This window comes from Scyliorhinus canicula, chromosome 12, assembly GCF_902713615.1.
Source record: "Scyliorhinus canicula chromosome 12, sScyCan1.1, whole genome shotgun sequence".
NCBI lineage: Eukaryota > Metazoa > Chordata > Chondrichthyes > Carcharhiniformes > Scyliorhinidae > Scyliorhinus > Scyliorhinus canicula.
Genome location: NC_052157.1, coordinates 83,030,924 through 83,043,964, shown reverse-complemented (window position 1 = coordinate 83,043,964; position 13,041 = coordinate 83,030,924). Strand labels below are relative to the sequence as shown.

At 43.7% G+C, this 13,041-nt stretch overlaps 1 long non-coding RNA gene across 1 annotated transcript in view; it reads left to right on the top strand.

Annotated features, from left to right (window-relative positions):
* The window catches only part of LOC119974926, a 68,375-nt gene extending 55,549 nt beyond the window's left edge, over positions 1-12,826 (top strand). Inside the window, exon 3 of the long non-coding RNA XR_005462609.1 lies at positions 12,800-12,826. This is a non-coding gene — a long non-coding RNA (uncharacterized LOC119974926). The remainder of the gene's footprint in view (positions 1-12,799) is intronic.
* Positions 12,827-13,041: the final 215 nt, after the last annotated feature.

Sequence of the window (13,041 nt, the reverse complement as noted above, 5' to 3'; positions counted from 1 at the left end):
AGTTTAAGAATACTCATGGACAAGGTCAAGTGTAGTCCGAAAGGAAGAGTACTAAATTGGGGAAAGGCAGAGTATAACAGAATTCAGCAGGAGCACGGTATGTGGATTGGGAGCAAGAGTTTAAGGGTAAATCCACATTTGAAATGTGGGAGTCTTTTAAGAAAACGTTGATTAGAGTCCAGGACAGACATGTGCCAGTGAAAATGAAAGATAGAAATGGCACGATTAGGGAACCATGGATGACGGGTGAAATTGTGAGACTAGCTAAGATGCAAAAGGAAGCCAACATAGGATCGAGGCGTCTCAAAACTGATGAAGCTTTGAAGGAATATCGGGAACGTAGGACGAATCTCAAACGCGCAATAAAGAGGGCTAAAAGGGGTCATGAAATATCTTTGGCTAACAGGGTTAAGGAAAATCCCAAAGCCTTTTAGTCGTATGTGAGGAGCAAGAGGGTAACTAGAGAAATGATTGGCCCTCTCAAAGACAAAAGAGGGAATTTATGCGTGGACTCAGAGGAAATGGGTGAGATTCTTAACGAGTACTTTGCATCTGTATTCACAAAGGAGAGGGACAAGACGGATGTTGAGGCTAGGGATGGATGTTTAAATACTCTAGGTCAACTTGTCATACGGAAGGGGGAAGTTTTGGGTATTCTAAAAGACATTAAGTTGGACATCCCAGGGCCGGATGGGATCTATCCCAGGTTACTGAGGGAAGCGAGGATCGAAATAGCTGGGGCTTTAACAGATATCTTTGCAGCATCCTTGAGCACGTGTGAGGTCCCAGAGGACTGGAAAATTGCTAATGTTGTCCTTTTGGTTCAGTAGGGTAGCAGAGATAATCCAGGGAATTATAGACCTGTGAGCTTGACGTCAGTGGGAGGCAAACTGTTGGAGAAGATACTGGCGGACAGGATCTATTCACATCTGGAAGAAAATAGACTTATCAGTGATAAGCAGCATGGTTTTGTGCAGGGAATGTAATGTCTTACAAACTAATAGAATTCTTTGAGTAAGTGGCAACGTTAATTGATGAGGGAAAGGCTGTAGATGTCATAAACATGGACTTTAGTAAGACGTTTGATAAGCTTTCCCATGGCAGGTTGATGGAAAAAGTGAAGTCGTATGGGGTTCAGGGTGTACTATCTAGATGGATAAAGAACTGTCTGGGCAACAGGAGACAGAGAGTAGTGGTGGAAGGGAGTGTCACAAAATGGAGAAGGGTGACTAGCGGTGTTCCACAGGGATCCATGCTCGGACCACTGTTGTGATATACAAATGACCTGGAGGAAGGTATAGGTGGTCTGATTACCAAGTTTGCAGATTATACTAAGATTGGTGGATTTGCAGATAGCGAGGAGGACTATCAGAGAATACAACAAAATATAGATAGATCGGAGAGTTGGGCAGAGAAATGGCAGATGGAGTTCAATCCAGGCAAATGCGAGGTAATGCATTTTGGAAGATCAATTTAAAGAGCGGAATATGTGGCCAATGGAAAGGTCTTGGGGGAAATTGATGTACAGAGAGATCTGGGAGGTCTGGTCCATTGTACCTGAAGGAGGCAACGCAGGTGGATAGAGTGGTCAAGACGGCATACATCATGCTTGCCTTCATCGGAAAGGGTACTGAGTGCAAGAGTTGGCAGCTCATGTTTCAGATGTATAGGACTTTGCTTCCGTCACATTTGGAATACTGCGTGCAGTTCTGGTCGCCACATTACCAGAAGGATTTGGATGCTTTGTGGAGGGTGCAGAGGAGGTTCACCAGGATGTTGCCTGGTATGGAGGGTGCTAGCAATGAAGAAAGGTTGAGTAGATTAGGATTGCTTTCATTGGAAAGACGGAGGTTGAGGGGTGGCCTGACTGAGGTCTACATAATTATGAGATGTATGGACAGGGTGGATAGCAACAAGCTTTTCCCAAGAGTGGGGGTGTCAGTTTCAAGGGGTCACGATTTCAAGGTGAGAGGGGGACTGTTTAAGGGAGATGTGCGTGAAAAGTGTATTACGCATAGGGTGGTGGGTGCCTGGAACGCTTTACCAGCGGAGTGGTAGAGGCGGGTACGATAGCATCATTTAAGATGCATCTGTGCAGGTATATGAACGGGCGGGGAACAGAGAGAAGCAGACCTTGGAAAATCGGAGACAGGTTTAGATGAAGGATTCGGATCGGCGCAGGCTGGGAGGGCCGAAGGGCCTGTTCCTGTGTTGTAATGTTCTTTGTTCTTTGTTCACGACAAGACAAAGCCTTGCCATGCCGATCTCTGGATGACGTGCCATATTATCGGCTTGTTACCACAATTACACGTGAGAATACCAACCACCAGTTACAGTGAACATCCTCGTCTGACTCGGCCAAAGTTGTGTTCCTCATACGCTGCAGAAAAGAATGTCCTGAAGCATGGTACATTGGTGAGACCAAGCAGACGCTACGACAATGGATGAACCGCCATCCGGCGACAATCGCCAGGCAGGAATGTTCCCTTCCAATCGCGGAACACTTCGGCCATCAAGGGCACTCTGCCTCTTATCTTCGTGTAAGCGCTCTCTAAGGCAGCTGTGAAGACTCACGAAAACGTTCAATCGCCGAGCAGAAACTTGTAGCCAAGTTCCGCACACGTGAGTGAGGGCGCAACTCGTCCTTGGATTCATGACGCATTACATTAACCAACGGAACGGGGGCAAAACACGGGGCCACGCAAAAGCGGAATCCATCGCCATTTGTTTGACTTCGTTGGATCGCATGCCGCATCCTTCGCCACAAAGTTCAGGAATGATTTGCAAATGTGAAGAACATGCAAGGAACACGGAGGAAAAAGAACCAGGAGTTCACCACCTGTCCTTGGCTTGCGAAATTTTCCCAACTGTCCTGGCTACAGGCAATTCACATCTCTTCGACGTGGGATCACCACTCCCTCTCGATCTGTAAAGACTTAAAGACCTAAATGCAAGTGCTCGCATTTAAATATCGCTTTGTCTGTTTAACTTCGTCTATATACATGTTCCCGGTACCTATATCTTTATACATCTGAGGAAGCAGCAGTTCTTTGAAAGCTAGTGACCTGAAACAGACATATTGGACTTTACCCTTGGGATGTAAAATTTCTAACTGTGCTGAATTCAAAATGGCATTGACAAGCGGCGAGAAGATAGAACGCAACCAGCGAACGGAACGGGGGCGACACACGGGTCTAGGGAAAAGCGGAATGCATCGCCATTTTGTTTGAATTCGTCGGATCGCGTGCCGCATCCTTCGCCACACAGGTCAGGAATGATTTGCAAATGTGAAGAACATGCAGGGAACACTGAGGAAAAAGAACCAGGAGTTCACCAAGCGAGGCAAGTGGAACCGATCCTCTTAAACCATATCACTTTAGAACAGAGGTTTATTGAGTCACAGGGCACTGGTATCACAGACAAATCTTGTTTCGTCAGCCATGCGCGTGTTTTCACTTTCCAGCCGATATGGTCTCAGCCAATGCATTCTGTCCTTAGTATTCAGTGACGTTCCCCCTCGACATCAGATCAATAAGAGGTTTCCGTTTGACATGGGAGACTGAACTTCCGTCCATTTTAAGATCGGAAAGGACATTTCGTCATGTTAATTGTATGTAATGCAAAGGACAGTGAAGCCGCTGCTTCATTCAACAACCAATTGAATTCAGCATCTTCAAGTACTCGACAGTACTTGTTAGCATCAATGCTTCACAGCTCCAGGGTCCCAGGTTCGATTCCCGGCTGGGTCACTGTCTGTGTGGAGTCTGCACGTCCTCCCTGTGTGTGCGTGGGTTTCCTCCGGGTGCTCCGGTTTCCTCCCACAGTCCAAAGATGTGCGGGTTAGGTGGATTGGCCATGCTAAATTGCCCGTAGTGTAAGGTTAATGGGGGATTGTTGGGTTACGGGTATAGGGTGGATACGTGGGTTTAAGTAGGGTGATCATTGCTCGGCACAACATCGAGGGCCGAAGGGCCTGTTCTGTGCTGTACTGTTCTAAATAACACGTCTAAAGTACCTTTAATAGGAAATGATTTTTTTCAAGACCCATTTCCCAGCATCCTGTGGTTCTGCAATCTCCTGTCTCAATTCAATCAACCATCTATTCTATAATGTAAACGCAGTATTGTTTAGCACTGCTGTCACTCAGCTCCAGGGGCCCGGGTTTAATAACGGTCTCGGGTCTGTGTGGAGTTTGCCCTTTCTCCTTTGTCTGCGTGGGATTTGCCAGGTGTTTCAGTTTCCTCGCACAGTCCAAAGATGTGCACGGAAGGTGGATTGGTCATGCTAAATTTCCCCTTCGTGTCCAGAGGGTCGAGTGGGGTTACTGTGTTACGAAGATAGAACATAAGCGTGGGCGTCAATCGGGTGCGCTGTGTGAGGGCCATGCCCACTATACGGGCCGAATGGCCTTCCTTTTCACTGCAAGCTGGATGATTCTAGCTCTTCAATTATCTCTTAAGCCCTTCAGAACGTTTCCGCTAAACACTCTATTGTCTCAAATGTCTTCCAAAATATTTATGTAAGGAAATGGACAGAGCACTTTCTGCCGAACCAGTGTTCCATAACGTTCGCTGGGATTGTTTCACACTGGATTGCAACATCAAAGATCTAGAGCAGTGGAAATCATGGTGAACGAACGGATAATCCGTGGAAAACATCTGTGCTCTCCCTCACACCGCACCGCAAGAACGGCCCAGGAGGTTCCCCGATATAGACTGCCCGTCTGTCGACTTGGAATTGCAAACTTGCACGTTCATCCTGCATTGGAAACCAGATGAAAATGAAACACAAATTCTTTCGTGTCACAAAAAAACAAAATCGAAATGTAGCTCTCCAAAATTAACTAGATCTAGAGAACCATCATGCCCATTGCACCCGATTTGATCCTCCGGTCTCCTGCCACAGTCCAAAATATGAAGGTGATGTCCATATGACATGCTAAATTTCCCCTCAGTGCTGAAGGAATTATGTAGGGGGACACAGTGGGCGCCGGGGCCCCATGTTCGAATCTGGCTCTGGGTCTCGGACTTTTCGCATTCTCCCCGTGTTAGCGTGGGTTCGCCCCTACAATCCAAATATGTGCAGGGTAGGTGAATTAAACATTCTAAAGTGCCTCTTAATTCGAATAAATTAATTGGGTACTCTAAATTTATAAAGCAAAACGTTTACGTAGGGTTGCGGGAATCGAGTGGAGCCCTGGACCTAAATAGGGTAATCTTTCCATAGGCCCATTAAGACTCGATGTGCCCAATTGCTTCCTTCAACACCGCAGGGATTTTATTATTAATAGATTTGATGCTTTCCCCCCATGAAATTGTTCTCAAATGTTTTGAAGATAAATAAAAAATAGAAAGCGCATGGAAAATACGCAACTCTGCTGCCAATTTATCGGTCTCATATAGGTACAGAACGCCGACTTTGCAGAAGGATGCTATCCGATCCTGTGCGTCTGAACGAAACATCAGAATTAGCATCCTACATAAACACAATCCCCCAGTCTATACAAGCAATCCCACCTAATCCTTCGAAACGTCCGAAAATTCGCATGTCCGATCCACCTGAGTTCCGCATTTATGGACTGTGGAGGGAACCAATTTCGCTGGAGGAAACCTTCGGAGACGGAGAGAATGTGGAAGTTCGACACAATCATCCTTGTATGGAATTTATCTCTTGACACAGTAATCATGTCAATAACTTATAAAACACGAGCTTTTTACAAGTGGTGGAATTGAAAGATAACTTGATAGCAGTATTGTGAAAAGTACCATTGTGCCAAATTAAAATCTAAACTGAACAGGAGGGCAAGTTCTAGACAAATATATGTTATCCAATTATTGCAATTTGTATTCCGCATAATGATCTTGAAAGAAAATGTTTCAAGCCATCTATGGCTTCAGTATTATAACCGGAAATGGGGATACAGAAATGAGACGCTGGTCATGAATGTCAAACTAGAACAATCTCCTGAAGAAAGCATTTCAGTGAATCATAAAGTCATAGAACTCTAACAGTCTTCAATGAGACCATTCAGCCTCTTCGAGTGTGCACCTACCATCTGAAAGAGCACACGCTGGAGGCCCACTTCTGCGCCTCAACACCCCACAACCCCACCCCCTAATCTGTACATGTTTAAGCATGTGAGCATGACCATCCACTTACCTTGACGATTTTTGCGCTGTGGGATGAAATTGGAGCTCGGAGGAAACACACGCAGACATAGCGTGTCAGTGAAAGATCCACACAGGCACACACGCATGGACGAAATGGTACCTGGGTCAGTTGGGCTGTGAAGCAGCAGTGCTTGTGTTCCTCCCACCTAGCTGCCCAATTATGAGGATTCGCATGTTACAACAGTCATGCGTGCTTTGCAAACCGTAAGTAAGATTTAATGCTTCGTGCCAAATAGAGGCAAGAAGCAGAAATAACATGCAGGCCGAAAATTGGTAAACATTGCGATATAATTAGGCCAGGAGTCTAGTCGTCAACATTAAGTTGGCGAGTCACGAAAGGATTGAATTCGTAAAGTACAGAAATTTCAGATTTTAGAGAAGGTACTGTGGACAATGGCCAATAATTTTCTGCACGATTCATGAATCTGGGGCGCCCGTGCTCCGCAAATGCTCGACAAAACAACTGATGTGGGAGGATTCAGGCATGCTCTGAAGGCTGGCCAAGTTTAATGTCCAGGCCGCCCCCCCCCCCCCCCCCCGCCCACCGCTTCAAGCTCCGCTCTGTTGAATGAAAAATGCAGCTGCAGCGCTACCTTGGGCCACTTAGCCTGATACTTGGTGAGTTTTAACACGTTTTCGTTTACAAGACATTTTTCAATCTTGCAGAGGCACGAGAAATCGGGAGACTTTATAGGGGAGGTTAAAGTTATATATCATCAGTGCTTCGCGTGCATGCATATGCTTAAAATGGAAATATAATTAAAGGGATCGATATTTTAATCTTTTCTTTATGTTGATTTGTCATAACGATTTTAACTCTATGAAAGTAACTACAGTGGACAGAACTGGAATGGACAGGTGACCACTCGCTAACGTGTATGATTCTTCACCTAAGATACTCTGTGTTACCGCCCATGTATTCTGTGTGTCATTGAAAGACTGAAAAGCGTGACAGTTGAGCCACAGCTCTTATCCATCACTTGCAGGAGTTTCCAAAATGTCGTATTTGTCGCCGGTTACCATTTTCCAGTCCTCCTCTAAGCTTCAGGTGTTTCCGAAGAGTTGTGACCCTTCAATCAGGGTTTTCCACAAAATACGTTTATTTTCAGCGTTTGACAACTATGTTCCATATCACGAGATAAGTCTACAACGTGTCTTTGACGATTTCCTTTTGTATTTCTCTAGTTTGGGATCCTTCCTTGTGCTGGATGCAGAAGATTTTCTTTGCAACCAGCACTGTCAAACATACTGTCATCCAAAGTCAAAAGTTGACATCCTAAGCATATCGGACGCCCAAAGGACTTCAAGGCCTCGATGCTGGTGCTATTTAGTTCTTCATTGACACTGCTGACAGAATGAATGTCCTCCCAGGTGATTCAAAGCTACAGTGAAATGTGATTTTGCAAGTTCTTTTCAGATGAGTTTTTTTGCCAGTCTCCCTTCATCCTTAGAAGCTTCAGTGATTAAATAAAATATGTTAACAACGTTTAATGCTTTAGTTGATACATGTGAGCCACCTGAAAGCTGATGTGAGATATCTGCGTGACAGATATTGCAGCCAATTAATCAACCACCATTAACTGTGTACTGCGAAAGAACACCCAGAAATGATATCAGAGGGGATGTGTGCCAGGACACTGCACTTCAGCTCCTGCTGCATTCCGATGTTGAGGTGGTCAATTAATAATTTGGGAAAATCCTCCCCTCAAGGTTCCCCCCCTACCTCCTAACCCCACCCCACCCCACCTTCCATCCCGTTTACAAATCCAGCACACCGGTGTTTGTAAGTGCGAAACATATTTAATTGCAATAAATTTGTGATAAAATGAGATAGTTTCTTCTTCATTGTTCAGCTGATGAAGCTAAACGTTAAGTTAAATATTAACTGCTTTCAGACAATTATTTTTTTTGGGCGATGTTTAACATTGAACGTTAAATGCTCCCACAAATATCGCCCTGCAATATCAGAACACAACATTTAATTGTGATAGTTATAAATGAATAATATAATTGAAGGAAACAAAGCGGAATCATATTGAACAAAATGTCCAGTAATTAGTACTGCTTTCTCACAACGCCAGTAACCTGTGTTGAATTCAGACCTTGGGTGACTGTGTGGCATTTGTCCATCCTCCTCGGGTCTGCAAGGATTACGGAGAACTGTGAATCAGAATCATACAATTACGACAGCGCAGATGGCGACAATTAAATTTATCAAGTATACACTGACAGTCTGAAAAAGTACCATGCCTGGGTCCACTACCCCGTACTATGACCGGAAGCTACCCTGCACATCCCAGGACACGAAGCTCCAACTTATCAAGATCAATCCCCCTTACCTGCACATCATTGGTCTGTGGGAGGGAACCCACACAGATGTGGGGGGCAACCTACAAATTCGAAAGAGACTGTCATGCAAGTTCGGAATTGAACCAGGGTCCCTGGCTGAGTGAGGGAGCAGTGGTAACCGCTATGCAATCGTGCTATGCCTTTTCCTCCGGGTTCTTCGGTTTCCCTCCAGGATGCAAAGATGTGCAGATTAGGTAGTTTCCCCTTCCTAAATAGTCCGCCGTGTCCAAAGGTTTGGTGGGTATAGCGAATAGTGCATTGACATTAGTGGTATACTCTTTCGGAGTGTCAGCGTAAATTTCCTGTGCCGAATAGATGTCTTCTGGACTGAAGTCTTTGTATAAACTGCAACCGAAAAATAATCAGGCGTTACAAGGATATTGACACCAAAAAGCCCTCCAACGCTTTTAAAATATTATGCCCATAATCAAATTTAAACAGACAATCATTTTGAAGTAAGCCACCCGTTACATTATGCAATGAATACTCATAATGCAAATAGATAAAGAGATTTAAAACGTGTAAACAAACCTTTGTTCACATAAATGATCCACTTCCATCACTGAAGATAAATAAATCATAAAATCAACAAGAAATGTAATGCATGACAAATAGAAAGAGAAAAGAGCTGTTTTAAAATGTCGTCTAATCTTGAAAACACTTGCAACAACGATTCCTCTTGTTTTTGATCTTAATTTTTGCTTTGTAAATTTATGGACGACACGAAGGTGGTGATGGAAAATTTGCGACTGACACGATGGTTGGTGGAATTCGGATAGCGATGAGGACTCTCAGAGGATACAGAAGGATACAGACGTGTTAAGGGCTTTGGAAGATCAATGGCAGATACAGTTTACGCGTACACATGGCGACCAGAATTGAACACGATTCGACAAGTGTGGCCAAATTAAGGTTATAAACAGCTGCAACATGACTTGCCAATTTTGTTACGCAATGTCCCGTCACTGGGTGAACGCCGCCGAGAAACCAGTTTTCGAAGGCCTTATATCAATTGTAAATATACAGTAAATTATAGAATAATTTGTACTACTGGAAGGAAATGGGGCCTCGGTGAAAACATCCCCAAGAAACTGAAACTGGCAACAGAAGTGTGTAAATTAGCTAAAAAGGCAAACAAAATGCTAGCCTTCTTCGGGCAGGGAACTGACTTTTCAAAATGCCAAAGTAATAGACGTTAATAGGCCACACGTGGAACATAGTGTTTACTTTTAGTCAACCAAACTACTAGAATGAAGTGGAGGCTCTGGAGGGGGGGGGGCGTTTCTACAGAAGAGGATTGGCAGGATTGTGCCTGGTATAGAGGGCATTGTGTTTGAGAAGAGAAAGGATAAGCTTGCTATGTTCTCAGTGGATCGTCGGAAGGATGGATTGGTCTGATGGATGTGAACAAAATGATGAGTGGCGAGGTAGAAGCTTATTATCTGTGTGGAATGATCAATTAATAGGTGCCAGAGATTTAACATGGGAAGGGAAATGTTTACAGGAGATGTGAAAGGGACGTTTTATAGACAAAGGTGTGCAGGTGCTTTACACGGGTTGCCGGACGAGGTGGTGGAAGCAAGTACGAGAGTAACGTTTTAGGGCCTTCTTGACAAATACAGGAATGCAACGAGAATGGAGGGATATGGACCCTGGAAGTGTCGAATGTTTCTGGATGGATGGGCAACATGGGCGGCGCAGGCTTGGAGATCCGAAGGACCTTTTCTGATGATGTACCGTTCCAGGGATTTTTATATTTTTCCATTTCTTGCAATTCTAAGACCCAAAACCGGTCTTCCAGGTTGCCGTTCCCAAATGTCTGACAATAAGCGATTTCCATTTAATTTCATTTCAAAAAGTGCTATTCAACTTCTGACTGTCCCAGGTCTGAAATGTACTGCATCTTCTTACTGTTCCAGTCGTGTGAAAGTATGCATAGACATTTTTTACAACGCTTTGGGCTTTGCCACCTTTTACCTTATTCTTTTTTTTCGATTAAACAACTTTAGGAAATGCTCAATTGGTAAAATTCACTGCCTACAAATTCCCGTCTAATTGTTTGCTAAGATCGAACATTCGATTGTGTGACATTTACCCTGACAAAATCTGTTCATTGTAAGGTTAAATTATGAACAATACAAGCTAATTATTTTCTTCAGCTATAATTTTTTATATATTCTTTTAATGTTCACTTCAGCTCATTTAATTTATATCGGCTTCACTTCAGACAAAGTTCCACACACCCCGCCCATGCCCATTTATGTGTCTATCCAGATTGAACGGGAATCTAGAGACGCAACTGGCCCCTTTTAATCCCCCATGTGATCAGTTCATTCGAAGTTTGCTCGAACCCTGGTTACGTAATTTTATAGTTTTTCAGTGACAGTTAATACATCAATATAGATTTGAGCAACGCAGGAACATTGTGCGATTTTCGCTGGACTCTGAATCCAGAGGCGCAGGACAATATTCTGGAGTCCAGGGTTTCAATCTTGCAACGGCGGATGGTAAAATTTGCATTCACTAATCAACTGCAATTAAAATATTCCTGATGACCAAAAAGCTATTGTCGATTATCACACAATATTATCTTTTAAATAGGTAAGGAAATGTGTAGCCCTCGCGTGGCTGGAATTTGTGTATCTTAAGATGCTCAGAAAGGTGTTGAACAACCAGAACGGTGGCGCAGTCCGTTCGCCTTGCTGCCTCACGTCGCGGAGCTCCCAGGATTTCTCCGGGCACTGGTACACGGTCCATGTGGAGTTTCCACATTCTCCCCGTGCTTGCGTGTGGTTCGCCCCCACAACCCAAAGGTGTCTAGGCTAGTTGGATAGGTCACGCTAAATTGTCCCTTAATTGCAAAACAAATAATTGGGTTCTCTAAATAAAAAACGAAAACGTGTTTGACTATGTATCCACTCAGGGATGTGCAATAAATGCTCTCCCAGCGAAGGTAGACATGTGGCACAATGGTTAGCACTGCTGTCTACGCCACTGAGGACCTGGATTCGAATCCATGCCTTGGGTCACTGTGTGCCTGGATTACAGACCCACAACCCAGAGAAATGCAGGTTAGGTGGATTGGCCATGTTATATTGGCCCTTAATTTGGAAAAACATTTTTGGTTTGTCTAATTTAATAAATAGAAAAAAATTATGTCCCAGCCTGCGATACCAATATTCCATCAAGGAATGTTCAATGGTTGACCGTATTTAATTTCGACTGTAGCTTCATTCCGCACTCTAAGTTGAATTGATGCTCGCGTTTGACTCCTTTTCAATTGATCTTGTTATGTTTCTACTTTACCGTTACCAATATTACGTTCATCTGAATTTAGCTATCCCGCTGTTGCCATCCACTTGTTAAGGCAACACATTACTCCCAAAGAGAAATGGCAAATTTGTTTCACAAGAATAATGCTCGTCAGGCCAAGGTGTCCATCATTTACTGGTCCAACGAATTTCGGAATGTTCCCAAATATGCAGAAACCAAAGACACCACCACTTGCAGCAATTCTCCAAATAACTGTTGAAACCCATGTTTCTCTTCATGTGTTGATCATCATGTGCCACTCAGCACAAACCTAGGGATACCACTTTTGAGCTCTTGCATTTTATGTTCCTGACCAACATACCGAAAATCCCCTTTCAGGACCCCATCCAATTTAATAAATATGCATCAGCTGAAATGCTGAACACAATCTGTCGCTGCTTATTCTCCCACAACAGAATAATTAATCGCCAGTCTCACTCGTGTATGATTCAGCATTGCAAAAGAGAGACAGGCCGCCATCATGTTTTACGTCCACTGTTACAAAAATGGCTTCCTGAACAAATGATTGTAAAATTCTGTGTCACTATTTGTCCGCCGACCCGAAGAAACTTTCACACTCAAATTGCATGTGCATTTCACTGGGTGCACGTCGTCGAGAAATCAATGACATTAACAGTATCGAAATTGATTTTTTTTTTGGCAAGCAAGCTACACTCAGTTAGCACAAAAACTACATGCCTGTTTCTCTTATGCAGCTAGGTGGTTACCCATTCACGGATTTACTGTATGCTCATCAACTGCGTTCTGACCAACACCCTGAACTTTCTGTCCAATTGTACCTCTACATCACGATTCACAATTTTGAGTCCAGGGCTCCTTGATTTGTATTACCGGTAGGTCAAGTTTTTGCAGGAAGTCTCAACTTATGCCGTGTTTTCCCCATTTTCTTTCCATATGCACCTCAATGAGCAGAGAATTTGTCACGGTCTCTTCATATATCCTGACAGCGATCAAGAAGTTGACCAAGCTCCAGGAATCAGCAGGTATCACGGAATTTTTTTTATCATCCTCATTTTTATATAAAATCAATCATCGGACACAGTGAGCAAAATAAATTAATATGGCGTCAATAAGCATAAAAGATGTATGAGAATAATTGAGCGTTACATAAATTTCATACGATAAACAGTCGCGAGTTCTCAACAGCGTCGGATAGGAGTGTATTGAAGACATTGGGATAGCGGTAACA